Consider the following 15346-nt stretch of genomic DNA (forward strand, 5'->3'; position numbering starts at 1 on the left):
CTTGTTTAATTGTTTAAAAAATATAGTCAACATGTTTTTAAGGGTTGGCATTAATTTTGAAACAAAAAATATAATTAAATATAATTAATAAAAGCCCATATCACGTATAATAAAAAACAATGTAGACATTTTGCGTTTAATCCAAAACGTTAAAAAGGCACTTACCGTAGATAAAGCACCATGCACAAGAAAAGGTGATCTCATACTCTTTCTGACAACAAAATATTAACAAATACAAAACACACAAGAACATCATTGCCAACAGCCACTGCCCCTCTGACTGTTTTATCAGTCTTAAATGAAAAAAGTTATACATTTAAATAAATAAAACAATTGCCAACAAGCTGATTATCTTAAGGTGACCCTGCTTTAATGGTTACTGCAATTCCTGCTTATTATAATTACTGGGTGTGACTCACATTAAGTGTGTTTGTCAACAGTTATATATCTAAGTTTGAAACTTTTGATAGTTTTTGACCCCACGCCATCCATTGAAATTGTGTAACACACCTTGCATTTTCACAACATTTAGTTTTAAAAATCATCTGAACAAACTCTGAGCAAACCAAAGGTGATATTGAGAATGTTTATATAGATGAAGAAACCTCATAAAAAATTGAAAACACAATACACAATCATTTGACCAGGTTTAATCCAGCATCACAGCATGAATTATATTGACTATTTGTTTACCAAATTTGAATAAAATGTTTAACCTATGTGTTAATATGATTACAGCCACAGTGTAACAAAATACTGCAAAGCTATTGATCACATTCTCATTACATTACTTCACAAGACCCAAAGCTGATCAGGACACTTTAAGAGCACTGTAACGTAGTAACTGCTGAAAGAACCATGTAATACTGTGAATATAATGACAAACTGTTCCATAACACTTAGATGTGACTTTAATTACAATACAACATACTCTTTCTCATACTCAGGGTTTTTAAACTGTGGGTGAAGACCCACTTGTGGGTCGCACCGTAAGATAGTGAGTGTTGCATTGTAGTGATGGTTTGTCCAATTAATTATTAGCAATGGTTTTGATATACTATAAGATTACACCTGTCTAAAGCCCATAATACACGGCACGATTTTTGGCTGTCCCAGATGAAAGATTACCAATCGTGGAGATTTCTGTGATCGTGGCTCTTAATTGGTGGTCCTATCTCGTACAGTGTGAGAGGTTTAAAGACGTCTGTTTTCCCAGTCCTGGGACCAAAGACACCTACGATAGTTTTATGACAGTGTAAGAAGTTCAGCATGATCATCGCACATCAACAATGTGTTTGCTTCTACGACCTGCATACCTGTATTTGTTTACCACTAGCGCATGTTGATGACAGATGTCGCAGCTTCAGATGCAATAGGTGTCTTCATCGACAGTCTACTGCTGAAGTTTAAACAATCCTTGTCACACAGTGTGATAAGGTCTTATTGGATTGCAAAAATCCTGCTGTGTATCCTGGGCTTAATATGTTGTGGAATGAAAAGTTTGGAAACCCCTGCTTAACACAAAGTCTCATTTAAAGTTTATAAGAACTTTTGCAATAGACCGACACTAAACGAAACTGATGGCAGATGAGGTGTTGGGATGACAATGGGCCAGAGTTGAATCTGTGCATCTTAGCAGGTTTCTCCTGAAGTGCTGCATTAAGAAAAGAAAGGAAAAGATGTTAGAACATTTTTAAGGAAATTTAAATAATTCTCACAATCAATATTGGACTATAAACAATAAATTATTACCAATGCAATAACATGCAAACAGACCTGTCAACCACCTTAATAATAGATACTACGCGGTAGGCATGGGCTGGTTACCAGTTTTAAGGTACACCGTGGTTTTAAACAGTCAAGGTTACAAAACCACTAAAATGGTCTGTGAAACCGTCTCCAAGGTATGAACTGTATTTATACAAAATTCATTAAATCATTAAGTCATGTGATTGATTTGATGTTTACATGTAATATACATTTCGAAAATATTATATATAATATAATTTAAAGGCTTTATTTTTACCTGCCATTGAAAAATAAAAAAAATGAGTGTAGCAATGGGAATACCGCAACACTGTGAAACCGTGGTATTTTTGCTAAAGGTAATCATACCGCCAGAATCTTATACTGGGCCATGCCTAGTACTAAGCGGTTGTACCATGTGTTAGAAACATCAAAATTCTCAAATTTTTAGGGCTAGCGCAATACCACAGTTTTGGCTATTCTTCATGTTCTCTAGGGCAGTTATTTTGCCCCAGTGACAGAAACAGCGACAGTAATCAAATAATTCATTACCTTATCTACATGTGGGTAGAGGCCCACAGGTGAAGGAAGATTTTTGGCCTGCACTTTCACAGCTGGTAAACATGGATTGTGGTGGGCTAGTGACAGAATGAAGAAGATCAGTTTAAAATGTGCTTTACAACCAGAGGTTGCATTATTTTGACAGACAAGGGCTGTAAGAAAATTGTCAAAATCAATAATAATATGAGCCAACAGCCAAACAATAACAACTAAACTCAATCAACTATCTTAATCTGCCTGAACTCAAATCTTGTGGTCTATAAAGTGGGAGTTTATCTGTGTGTAATTCAACCATCATGTTAGACTGAAGGAATTGCAGTTATCATTAGATTTCACGACAGCACTGGACAAATGATTTCTCACACTCAGTGTGACTTGAGACAAAGGATAAACAAAGACATTGCGTATGTTTACATGCACATAATAAGAGGACAATTATCTTATTATGATATTATAAAAATCAGCTTATTACATTAACATGTTTCAAGCGTTTTAATTTACTTTTATTTGTGAAGTTTATCTATCACAGGTGGAGACATACGCACATACGAAACGGCAAAAAAGACGTTAAAATCTGGTTTAAGAGCAAAAAAACTACCTGTGCCAATCAGTTTTTGCCATTTATGGGCTTTACCCTATAAAAGAAAACCATTTTATGCATTTAAATGACCTTACACGTTATCAGTTTATTAAGCGTTTAGACTATGTAGACACACTCACTGTGCACTAAAATTAAAAAAATTGGTTAACACGACCACTCGTGGTGGCTTCACTCAGAGGTTGGAGAAGACAACCGGTGGACTAAACATCAAGCCTCTGCACGATTCAGGTAAGTGGAATAAAATACATTGTAAATAAACATTATTAAAACAGATTGTGAAGTCATTCATTCAAAACTTGCTATGACCTAAGCCTAAATGACTTAATTTCTTTTTAGAATTAAGACAACCTTAGCAGGAGAGCCCCAGCAGTAACTTTCTCTCAAGCAGATGAGCAATAAGTTGCTTTGTATGAACACCACCCTAACAATCAAGGTAAAAGAGCATTAAACATTAAAGGTATTGCAGAGAATTTAGGTTTTCCGGGTGGATCATCAAGACTATTGGTCCTCCTAGTTGTCAATCTGGAGTGTTGCGCAATTGCATTTTTTTTTAAAAGCGGAGACGGCGTTTCTTTTCTAAAATTCGAGAAAATCCTCCGCTACACCTTTAAGTGGAACATTTATATAGCATGCTGCTTATAGCTAGTGAGAAAGATAATCTAATTGATCTACCATGCATATCCTTCAAATAACTTAACAGAACAACTGAACATGTATAATATAATTTAATATGTACATTATTAATAATAATTGTTAATAATATTTAATATTTGTGAAATTATATACTTGTATAAACATTGCAAATATAATGAATTCACATTACCTGTTTTTAGGTAAACAGATTATCCATCAGTGGGCGCCTCAAGGTCGGCTCTGTAAATACTGTAATCTGCATGTTTCCGAGCACACGTTTACCAGGACACACTAATATTAAACAGAAAAACAACATAAATCAGTGTTAAACACAAACAAATTTTAGGTAAATTAAATAAGGTTTTCATTTTCAATCAATATAAAAGAAATAAACGCAATAAAAAACAATGTCAGTGACGTAATAAATATGTGTAAATTTACACGCATCATTTATTAACCATTATAAAAAATCCAGCAATATTATTAAACTTTGGTTATTTGTTATTATCCCTGCATTCAAATGGTTGCAGGTTGGAGCAGGAACCCTTCTGTCGCGCAAACGCGAGCTGGTCGCGAGCATAGACAGTGGTCGCGAGGCCATTCGTACGTCACGTGAGCGCCATTTTCATCATATGACCGTTTTCCCTCAGGCACACTTCAACATTTTCTTCGCATTTAACATCATTATTAACATGTAAATAATATAATTCGTAAACATAACGTTTATGTTAATTTATAATGTTTTTTTTTTAATTGTTGGCTTTAAGTTAATTTGTCTGTCAGACTCAGTTTGTTCGTGTTGGTAAGTAACTTAACGTACGTTATTAACGTTACGCTAGCCTTTTGTCATGTACGTGTTGTTAGAAACTGATAAAAATACGAATTAATTCACAGATATAAATAACTTTATAGCTAATACAACTGATAAAATATATTAACTTAATTATCAAACCACTTCGCTATAAAACTTTAAGGCTTCTTGTGAATACCGGTCGTTTACATAACGTTAACTTACTCCAAGCAAGTCGGGCGGGAAGATTGATACATTTTATAACTCAAGTAACTTTAAGTTAAACAGGGGCTGGTCTAGGCTAACTTAGCAAATGTTTACCCCACCACCGCTGAGAAAACGGTTACATGTTCAACGTGCCTTGCCTTCAGGATTTGCAGATCGATTTTGGCTTGCATTGATAAACGTTACAAAGAAACAAACCAAAAAAAGAATGATCATATACGACAATCAATCTTTAGATCCACTACATGCATAACAGAATGTTGGTTACTTACCTCTACTGATGAAACTCCTTCGTCAGCATTGTAACTTCACATGTTGGTTTTGGTAAATCACACGAGGCCAAAGATCGAGGTGAAAAAGAGAAATAAATCGTTCTGCGATCGTTTAACGCGATGAGACACGAAGCCTTAAAAACCACAGGCTACTCCAGCCCAAAGATTAGTGTAGCCCTTGTGTCCGGCTTCACGTGGCTTAGCGTTAACCAGTATGACATCACAGTACCGCGTGATTACACTGTTTCGTGGGCTTTTGAATCACTCTCGCGGTACTTCAATGTCTGCGCATGTCTGCATGAAGTCAACCACTCATGCTTGTAACAGGGGTAGCGTTTGTGCGCTCAGTGATTTAGGGTGTTACAAAACAATATTATTACATTAATATTATCAATTAGTATTGTAATAAACCTTTTTAAATGTTTGTTAATGATTAAGTGTCATTAACAAACTCTGATTTAAAACATCAATATATATGCTACGTAAATTTTCCTTAAATCATCAAAACATCCAAATTCAATGAAACAAAAACATTTTTTCTCTCTTTTTTGTTTGACTTTGTTTTCTACAGTAGCCTGTTAACAGTAGACCAAAGGTATGATGATCAATTATAAATGCAATATGGTTGAAAGGTCAGTAAACAAACAACAAAAAGGTAATTTCTTAATAGAATGTCTATACATTTTTTGCTTTTGTTACATATTTCATACATCAAAATCATTAAACGTTAATAATTATGTATTCCAACTTGTTGCAGCTTGACAAAAATGTAGCTTGAAGGAGAAGGGACAGCTGAGTAACAAAGTCCTGGTACGCAGACGACGATACTATTACACTGACAAGAGTGTAATGATGATGGAGACACAAGCCAGAGAAAGGGGGGACCAAACACCAGGCCAGAATTCTGCATGAGTCAGGTAAGCATAATGAGTTACAGCAGTGTTTCTCAACTCTGTTCATGGAGTCCCACTGCTTTGTGCATTCTGTATGTCTCTTTGATTTGACAGACTGAGGCTGCGTCCAAATATCACTTTGTGCATCCTATCGTGCATCATGTTCTGAATGTAAAGCATGAGACTTTTAATGGTATGTTAACATTTCTATGGTGTTCACTGCATTATTGTTATGCATTTTGTGAAACATCTGCAACATCGTGTCGTTTATTTAGGGACTACTGAATAAATAATACACTTTAATAAAGCTACATACTCAAAACAAAGAGCTTTTTTACAGGAGCAAAGAATTCTGCATCTAAAAGTTTGATATAAGCAAATGTTCATTTCAGAGTGTTCATTTTATTTACAGAAAAACTTAAAAATGTTAAATATAAATTAAAAGTAGTAAATAAAACACAAATACGTTTTGGTGCAAATTGCTGGCACTACCTGGATTGAAATTTTTACACATGCTAAGTGTGTCATCGGATGAATAATTCTACATGCACGCTTGGGATCTTCACGCCCACTAGAATACCTAGGCCAAATACAAAAAAAAAACGTAATGTAAGTAGTCTAGTGCAAAGACAACAAGTGTGAACATTTGGACACAGCCTCAGTTCAGTTCATGAAGATCTCTACTAATGAGCTGATGATTTGAATAAGGTGTGTTAAATAAGGAAGACATACAAAATGTGAATAGCAGAGGACCTCAAGGAACAATGTTTAGGTACAGTTACACTGTATAAAACATTAACTAAACAGACAAATTATTTGTCATAGCTTCAATAAACAAAAGAATGTCACCTGCATTTTAGTTTCAAGCATTTTTCCACAATGAAGCCAAACTGGCAGAAAATAAGCTTCTGCTTTGCATCTGACATCAATTCAGAAACCTGCAAAAATAATCACAAGAGAATGAAGAATGTTTAAAATATACATAGAAATAAGCTCTAAGGAGCGGCATGGTTTACAGTAAAATTATGGGGTACTCACACTATGCATACTGTATCATACCAAAGTATGTTTTACCTCCAAAGTTTGGTGTGACTAGTGTGAGCACTCCGTACCCTACTACACTTGGTCTCTGCAACAGTCCAGTTTAGTTCATGGTAGGGGGGCATATTTTGAAACATAAATATTTTCAAATTATTTGCGACCCTTACAAAGACACTAATTTCCCACAGCCAGCAACAGCACAATGTTTGTCTGACATCACAATCTTACTGTTATTACAACTTTATGATTGTCAACAACTACTACTTTAGACTGAACACCAGTGGGCGGAGCCAACGATATAATGATGTGCTGTGTCTTTCTGTGGGGGAGGTCAAATGAAAATTAATTTAGCTAGTGACATCACTACTCCAGCCATTTTACATTCATAAAAGAAGAATTCTGTCTGCGATTCACTTATGTTTCCATGATTGCAAAAACTTTTATCGAAGTACATATACAATTGTTTAAGTGTCATAATTAAAACATGCCTAAATTGGCAGTGACCCTGGCTTAAGTCGATACAAAACTCAAGTGCAAATCATGACACTCATATTAACTGTAGTTTTGCAAATTATTGTAACACCGATATCAGATATGAATAGTGTCTTATGTAAATATAAAAAGAGCAGAACAAAAAATGAATATAGTCAAAAAAATGTGATCTGTGCATTAAGATTTGCATTGTAAATGCAGTCTTATTGTTATGAAAAAAATTGGTTATTGCTGGAATCATGAATGGTCTGAATAGGATTTTAGTTTGTTTACTTGTGAAACTTACCTGCACCACCATTTACAGATCCAGTGGGTGCAGATCATCATACAGATGGTTCAAGTGTGGATCCACCTAATATTCAAGGTAAAAGAGCATTTGTTCACAGCATTATCTAAGAAAACATATCACTAGATATTACATATTAGATGTTAATGTCTGACTCTGATCCATACGAAACAGATTTTCTGTCCTGGGACACTTGGCTAACCATCAAGAAAGAACACAGTAGGTTAACAAGAATCTGACCTCACGTTTGACCATTACAAAATTATGGCAGTACATTACACATTTAAGGACTGTTATTCCTCTGGCTGATTTAAAAATACCCAAAAGTTCTTAAAAAGAAGCAGCCCTAGTTATTTTGGCTTGTTAAACATAAACTATATAGACATAACTATTGCGACACCTCCTTCTAATAAACAGGTTTAAATACTTTACTTATTTCCATGAGCACAAATCTTAATGCTACAGCATATGATATTCTAGAAAAACCGTTTGATGCTAAATTTATAGCAAGAGTTTTTGCAGGGCGCTTTTCAATACCAACTTAAGAATGACCCTACAAACAAAGTAAGGTTCAAACAGAAAATTAGTGATTCAGTCTGGTGTGGAAGAACTTTGACTGCTCTGAATAGACCTTAACTCAGCTAACACCTTTGATATGACTCAAAGGTTTTTAGCCAAAAACTCATCACCTAAACCTATCAATGACTTGTACAAGAAGCTGTAGTCATTTCGGAACAGAAAAAGGCACTTACAAAACTGTTGCAACAAAAATCAAAATTCTTTGTAGTGGTATTATATGGTATAGCATTTATATTTGTTTTGATTGGACATACTGGAATAAATAAACATGTTTATAAGAATGAGGCCTCCCAATACTTTTGTCTAGTGTATTTGCCACAGACAGGGTAACGCATTCCTTAGAGTGTGCTTCTTTGTAAATGTGACAAATGAAAATGACCTGATCCATCATTTCCAGCTCCAGTGGGCATCCTTTATCCATCCAGAACCTCATGCAGATGGTTGGAGTTTTGATTAATCTAAAGTACCATGCAAGGTAAGAGAGCATTTGTTGACATAATTAGGAAGAAAACATAAACGCATTGTTCATGGCATTTAAATACAACATAACACTGTTTAATACAACCTTTTCTGTTCAATCCATAGAGCACTCATTTTCCCTCTTGAGACCATGGTGTGACCTGCAAGGTCGAATGGAGAGTAAGTTGCCTAAAAAAAAAATAAAATAAATGTATTTAAAATCGTCATTAGCTAAACATCAACATGTCTGAGGCAGATGCAGGTTTGATAATCTGTCCAACATTCAAAACCTCACAGTAAATCTACAGTCTTGAGTACTGTTTTAAATCAATGTATACATATGCTCATTATGAATTTTAATAAAAAATACTAAATGTATATAAAAAGCCTCAATTCAATTATTTTTTTGATATTGCAGCTGTAAAGGAGACAATCTTGGAGTCACCTGCATTCACTGGTCCAGTTGTTAGTCCAATTACAGATGGAGATTATAGAAGAGGATGATGTCTTTTCTCCAACATCTTTCTAGACTGATAAAAGATCTAGACAGGCTTGAACAAAAGTTAACAGAGGGGCTTATATAGAGAATGGTAAGAACCATTTTATCCGTCAAACTTTTTACCAATTATTGTAAACAAACAATATTATAGGGCTTAATTTGTTTTAACATTACTTCAATGTACTGTATCTGTTTAAGGTGAGCAGCTACACATAAAAGAAGAACATGGAGAATCTGCCCAGAGGTGTTAACCAGCAATGCTATACAACTAAATTGATGCAGGCTGAAACAATGTGTGTATGTTATGTCCAAATGTTGTTATGTTCAAATGTTTTACAATATACTTAAACAGGTGGACCTGTCATTATTGCATTAGTCAAGTACAACTGAGTAGGTTAAGTTTACATATCAACGTCAATAAATATATATAAATAAATATCAGTCTTGACAGCAAACATAATAATGTTAAATAAAATAATAATTACAGCTTTTTAAGAAATTTACACGGGCTCAAACTATCAGTGAAATTAACTATCAAAAACCTAAAATAACCACAGACACGTGAATAAAATATCTAACATGAACTAGCTAGTTACTGTACATACATTGCTTATTATCAAAGAAATTTCTAGTTAACTGATCCCACACCCAGCATTATTAAAATGTATTATTACTACATACCTTAAACAAATGTCCCCTTAAATCGCCAGACCAGGACAGGTTTCTTTCTTGCCCTTCTTCTTTTGCATTGCGACGTCGATATAAGTGCATGGTGTGGTGTAGCACGAATTTAACGCAAAGACGCTCATATTAATAATATACACGATATTGACGATTAATACGGATGAATTTATCTTTGTTTGACATTCTAATCAGAGTTATATTGAGGAAACAAAGAAAACATATGACATAGTTTGTAAAATTAATTTTTCCTTATTTTTGTAATGGTTTCTTTTAGAATGCAGCTGCTGCAGATGAAGAATCCGTCCGTCTAGCACTGAAGGAGACGCGGAAAATCGGGAAAAGATGTTCTTTGCCCGAGGAAGCATTTGATTAATTTAAAGATATTGTGTTTCTTTGTATGTTATAGAAAAACGTTGCTTTTTTGCATACACTCGTGTAAATATGCATCTTATGAATGTTTTCCTTTGTCTAATTTTAATAAATTTTACGCAATCAACTGCCTGTTTTATTGAAAATACTGTTTTAATTGTTGTCAATGATATATTGTAATAATATGTGTGTATAACTGTGTAGAATATGTAGTTTAGAGCAATTTATTTTTAATGATCTTTTAATCGTCTTTTAAAGCTCTCAGAAACATCTTAGAAAGAGCTCGATTAAAGCTCTTATAAAGATCTTTTAAAGATCTAAGAAACATCTTGGAAATATCTTAGAAACATCTGCTAACCATCATTCTAAATATCAAGCGTCTTGAAAAGATCTTAAAAGCGTCTTCAAAACGGCTGGGCTCGTACGTCTCAGATACATAATTCATATGGGCAAACGACCTTTATAATACGTTTTCCAGACGGAATGGAAATCTCAGTGATTACCTCGCAGATACGTATCTGAGACGTACGTGTGCTATCTGGGTATGGCCTGATGCTATAGAGAGAAGCAGGATTAGCCCCTCAATTATTTGTTTGAATTACAGTATGTACTTTTAGTTTCTACCTTTTTTCTCATTACTGTAATTCCGTAAATTACTCCAGACTGTGCTAATTTTCATTTACCTTAAAGAATTGTTCTGTTTTAAAAACTTCAATAAATCATGTGATAAATCAATCAATAAATAAATCATTCTTTGAAGAAAACATTACTTTGTATGAAGTTAGTGAAATTGTTGAAACTGTAAAGATAAAAAGTTTGTATTTTCTGTATTGGTGTTTGATGTTAGTGTTTTTCCTCTCAGTGTGTTCTGAGTGACAGTGTGTGTTATCTGTGAGGGTTGTGCATAGTGTTTGGCTGCACTGAGCCTGTTTTGAGCCATGTGTTAAGAGTTGTGCTCAGGTGACTTTTGGTAGTGCAGACTGTAGTTAGAGTTTTGCACATGTAGCTCCAGTTGTGCTCACTGTCGTTTAGCAATCGAAAAAAACTGTAATGGACTTTTAAAATGAAAACAATCCGTTTCTATACTAGCATTTCAGTAAAGATCTACATACATGACAGTAAACACATGAGACCATTCACCCAAAGCTGGGCATGTGTGTAATAGCTTACCTCTTGCACATATGCATGCCACAGTTATCACTGTTTTAATCCTTGCAGTCGTTTGTATTGTCAGTCATAACTAGCCCCTGGTTGAGTTTATACTGCATGTTTTCCCTTACGAAAAAGAAGTTTATTCAAGTGTGCTATAAGTATACTTCTTTTAAACTTAAAATAGGAAAGTATACTTTCAGTTTACTCTTTATGTGCTTCTCTAAAATGTACTTTAGGTACTTCTCAGAAATATACTTACATTGTACTAAAGTATACTTGACCTATACTGACCAAAATGTCTAAGTATATTTGGCCTATACTTGTTTACTGACATATACTTAAAAGTATAAAGTAAAAATCCAACAACGAAAGCTACATCAAGAAAGCTGCAAAAAGCCATATGAATAGCCCTGGTGAAAAATAAATATACTTTATTGTATTTCAATTATATTTATCTTTGCAATAGTACATTACAAATATACAAATAGAAAGAAATGTACCATCTTTGAATATATTGAAAGTATGCTTACAACATATTTGCTTACAATTAAATTTTTTTATTTACCCTTTATTTTACCAGGTGATGTCCCATTGAGATATTCAAATCTCTTTTGCAAGGGAGCCCTGGAGCAACAATTACACAAATTACACAGAATCACCGAAACAGACACAACAGACAATACAAATTTACAGCCTACATATAAAACAATTTAAAACACAAAGGGGTCATTAAAAACATGTACATTGTTCAAATTTATAACATTTAAGCAATTGTTTAAAATGTTCAAGTGAAATAAAATCAGAAAGCTTTAAATCTTTTTGGAGCAAATTCCAACACCAAGAAGCAGCATAACTAAAAGCAGTCTTACCAAGTTCAGTTGTTTTACGTGGGATTTTTAACGCCAGAATATTAATGGAGCGGAGATTGTAAACGGAATGATTCCAGGTCAACAGACTGTTAAGATAACTGGGTAAATTACCGTTAATAGCTTTGTAAATAAAAATATGCCAATGGAACCATCTACGCAAACCTAAAGAGCTAAAACCAGTTGCCTCAAAGAGATGACAATGATTAGTACATGACTTGGCGTTAGTAATGAACCGTAATGCACCATGGTAAACTGTGTCAAGTGTATGCAGTAATGTAGAAGCAGCATGCATATAAATAACATCCCCGTAGTCCAACACTGGTAAAAAAGTGGCACTAATCAACTTCCTCCTAGCTTGATAAGTAAAGCAGGATTTATTTCTAAAATAAAAACCAAGCTTTAATCTCAACTTCCTCACTAATTTCTCAATATGAACTTTAAAAGTTAGCTTTTCATCAATCCACAAACCAAGATATTTATAAGATGAAAAATTTTCTACACACTTCCCATCCAATGTGAAAATGGATAGGGCGGTTGATGAGGGTGCTGTGCGAGACTTTGTAAACTGCATCACCTTAGTTTTACCAGCATTTAATACAAGTCTAAGTCCAATAAAAGTTGCTTGTAACAAATTAAAAGACTGCTGTAGTGATTGATAAGCTTGAGCTAGGGTAGGGGCGGAACAATATAATACTGTGTCATCTGCATAAAGGTGTATTTTGCCATTGTCTACTATAGAGGCAATGGTGTTTATGTAGATGGTAAATAGGACCGGACCAAGGATAGATCCTTGAGAGACACCTCGCCGGACCCCCAGTGGGGCAGAACTATGCCCATCGACAACAACAGTTTGAGTTCTGTTGGCAAGATAGTTTCTAAACCAATCCACTGCCTTAGTGCCCAAACCAATATCATGGAGTCTCTTAAGCAGGATACAGTGATCAACTGTGTCAAATGCCTTTGACAAGTCGATAAACAGGGCTGCACAGCTCATCTTATTGTCAAGGTCACAGATGATATCATTAAGCACCTTGACAGCTGCAGTAATGGTGGTATGCTTGGCCCTGAAGCCTGATTGTGCCAGGCTAAGTATGTTATGATTTTGTAAAAAGCCCTTAAGTTGGTTGTTCACTAAAGACTCTAGGACTTTTGCAAGTACTGACAATTTAGAAATTGGGCGGTAATTATCGAGAATGGAGGGGTCCCCCCCTTTCAGCAAAGGCAGCACATGTGCTGATTTCCAAACATCTGGTAGGACATTTGAAGACAGGGACAAATTAAAAATGTATGTAATAGGCTCCACTATAATATGTGCAGATAGTTTCAATAAAGCAGGGTCTAGGCCATCAGGACCAGCTGATTTCCTAGTGTCAATGTCATGAAGAGCCTTAAGCACTGCAGATAAAGTAATGGGTTCAAAGTCATATCCATCACTGACTACAGAAACAGGTGAATTGTGTTGGAGGGGTGAAAAAACCTGTCTGTTAGAGACTTCTTCAGGATATGATTGTTCAAATATGTCCCCATTCTTAATGAAATGATCATTAAAAGCATTAACAATATCATTTTTGTTTGAGATCTGTTGGGTGTCTTTAACTATATGCTTAGGGAGAACAGAGTCACTGGGTGCTAGTTCAATGGATTTTATCGTCTTCCAAAATTTAGATGGATTATTTAGGTTTGAGGAAATTGATTTAAGGTAAAAGTCAGATTTGCACTTTCTTATAAGGTAAGTACACTTGTTCCTTAGATACCTATAGTTAGTCCAGTCAGATTGGAGGTTTGTGGTCTTTGCTAAGACCCAGGCTGCATTTCTCTCATGAATCAGCGAAGACAGTTCATTGGTAAACCAGGGGTTATCACGCCCTTTAATTCTATAGCATGTTAAGGGGGCATGTTTATCAGTTATCGAGAGAAAAAGTGAGTGAAAGTAGTTCCATGCCACATTGATATCTGGTATAAGACTAATTCTAGAAAAATCACAGATGTTTAAATCATGTAAAAAGGCTTGTTCTACAAACCTTTTAAAATTTCTTTTTATGATAATACGAGGCTTGGATTTAGGGAGCTTGGTGTCCCTGACACATGCAATGGCGCAATGGTCACTGATATCATTACAGAATACCCCTATTGCTTTATATTTCTGGGGAGAGTTAGTGAAGATTAAATCTATTAAGGTTGACTTATCTGGAAATTTTCTATTAGGATGGGTAGGAGAGGAAACAAGCTGAGTAAGATTTAGCTCATTACATATATATTTTAGGCAGTCAGAATTAGCAGAGAGCCAGTCCCAGTTGAGATCTCCCATAAGCACAATTTCCAGATCCCGTAATTCAGCTAATATATCAGCCAAAGAATTTAAGGCCTCCTTAACAGCAGAGGGAGGCTTATAGCAGGCAATAACAGTAAGGAGTGATGTGGAGGAGAAAGAGATATCAATAGACAAAAACTCAAACATTTTAGGACGAGATATAGATCTAGTTCCTCTGCAATTAAACCTGGCTTTAATGTAAATAGCAACACCACCACCCTTATTTTGACGATCACTACGAAATAAATTATAACCAGTAATATGGATAGAAGAATCAGAAACAGATTTCTTCAACCAAGTCTCAGATAAAACCAAAACATCAGGGTCTGAAGTTGACACCCAAACCCTAACTAAGTCAATTTTTGGGACAAGACTTCTAACATTCATATGGAGGAAGCCAAGACCATTTCGTACTTTAAAATCGGATGGGGTAGGTAAAATAATACATGGGGGTGTAGGCCCAGGATTCGGCTTAATGTTACCTGACATCAAAAGAAGTAAAATTATTAACAAACGATATTTTAATCTGACAGCTTTGGAACTGTGAGAATCATGATTATGAGGTTGGCCAGTTGATATTAAAACATCAAAACTTTCTGTTACAGTTTTACTAAAAACACAAAAATATATGTCACAGGGAAAGAAATGATAATTAGTGACTGGTTGATAAAATGCAGTGCACGAAAAATGCATAAATGTAATATAAGAGAGTTCAGAGTGAAAGTCATTTTTATCCTCAGGGACTTGGTCAAATGAAACAGAATAAAATGTAGTAATTTTAACAGTCATAAGTAAAAGAACAATGCGAAGCAGATGTACGGTATGCATTGTTGGTCTGCAGCGATGTGCCCGTACGGAATCCACGGAGACGGGAAAACAGCTGA

At 35.0% G+C, this 15346-nt stretch overlaps 4 long non-coding RNA genes across 6 annotated transcripts; 2 read left to right on the forward strand and 2 right to left on the reverse strand.

Moving 5' to 3' along the window:
• Positions 1-696: 696 nt before the first annotated feature.
• On the reverse strand, positions 697-5355 carry LOC135753603 (uncharacterized). Its single transcript, XR_012337820.1, has 4 exons — positions 4829-5355; positions 3732-3832; positions 2299-2384; positions 697-1654 (listed from the first exon to the last, which is right to left on the reverse strand). It is a non-coding gene; the product is annotated as an uncharacterized lncRNA (long non-coding RNA).
• LOC135718181 (uncharacterized) lies at positions 2803-7760 on the forward strand. Its single transcript, XR_010520647.2, has 4 exons — positions 2803-3341; positions 5400-5745; positions 7559-7618; positions 7715-7760. It is a non-coding gene; the product is annotated as an uncharacterized lncRNA (long non-coding RNA).
• On the reverse strand, positions 5410-10040 carry LOC135718183 (uncharacterized). Of its 3 annotated transcripts, XR_012337819.1 has the most exons (7): positions 9759-10040; positions 9024-9129; positions 8685-8767; positions 8499-8577; positions 7541-7606; positions 6571-6659; positions 5410-5732 (listed from the first exon to the last, which is right to left on the reverse strand). It is a non-coding gene; the product is annotated as an uncharacterized lncRNA (long non-coding RNA). The 3 variants fall into 3 exon arrangements; XR_010520649.2 differs by lacking the exon at positions 9759-10040 and having other exon boundaries at positions 9024-9149; XR_010520648.2 differs by lacking the exons at positions 6571-6659; positions 9759-10040 and having other exon boundaries at positions 9024-9149.
• Positions 9030-10174, forward strand: LOC135718441 (uncharacterized). The gene is made up of 3 exons (XR_010520800.2): positions 9030-9168; positions 9276-9370; positions 10036-10174. It is a non-coding gene; the product is annotated as an uncharacterized lncRNA (long non-coding RNA).
• Positions 10175-15346: the final 5172 nt, after the last annotated feature.

The sequence above is a fragment of the Paramisgurnus dabryanus genome, chromosome 10 (assembly GCF_030506205.2).
Source record: "Paramisgurnus dabryanus chromosome 10, PD_genome_1.1, whole genome shotgun sequence".
Taxonomy (NCBI): Eukaryota; Metazoa; Chordata; class Actinopteri; order Cypriniformes; family Cobitidae; genus Paramisgurnus; species Paramisgurnus dabryanus.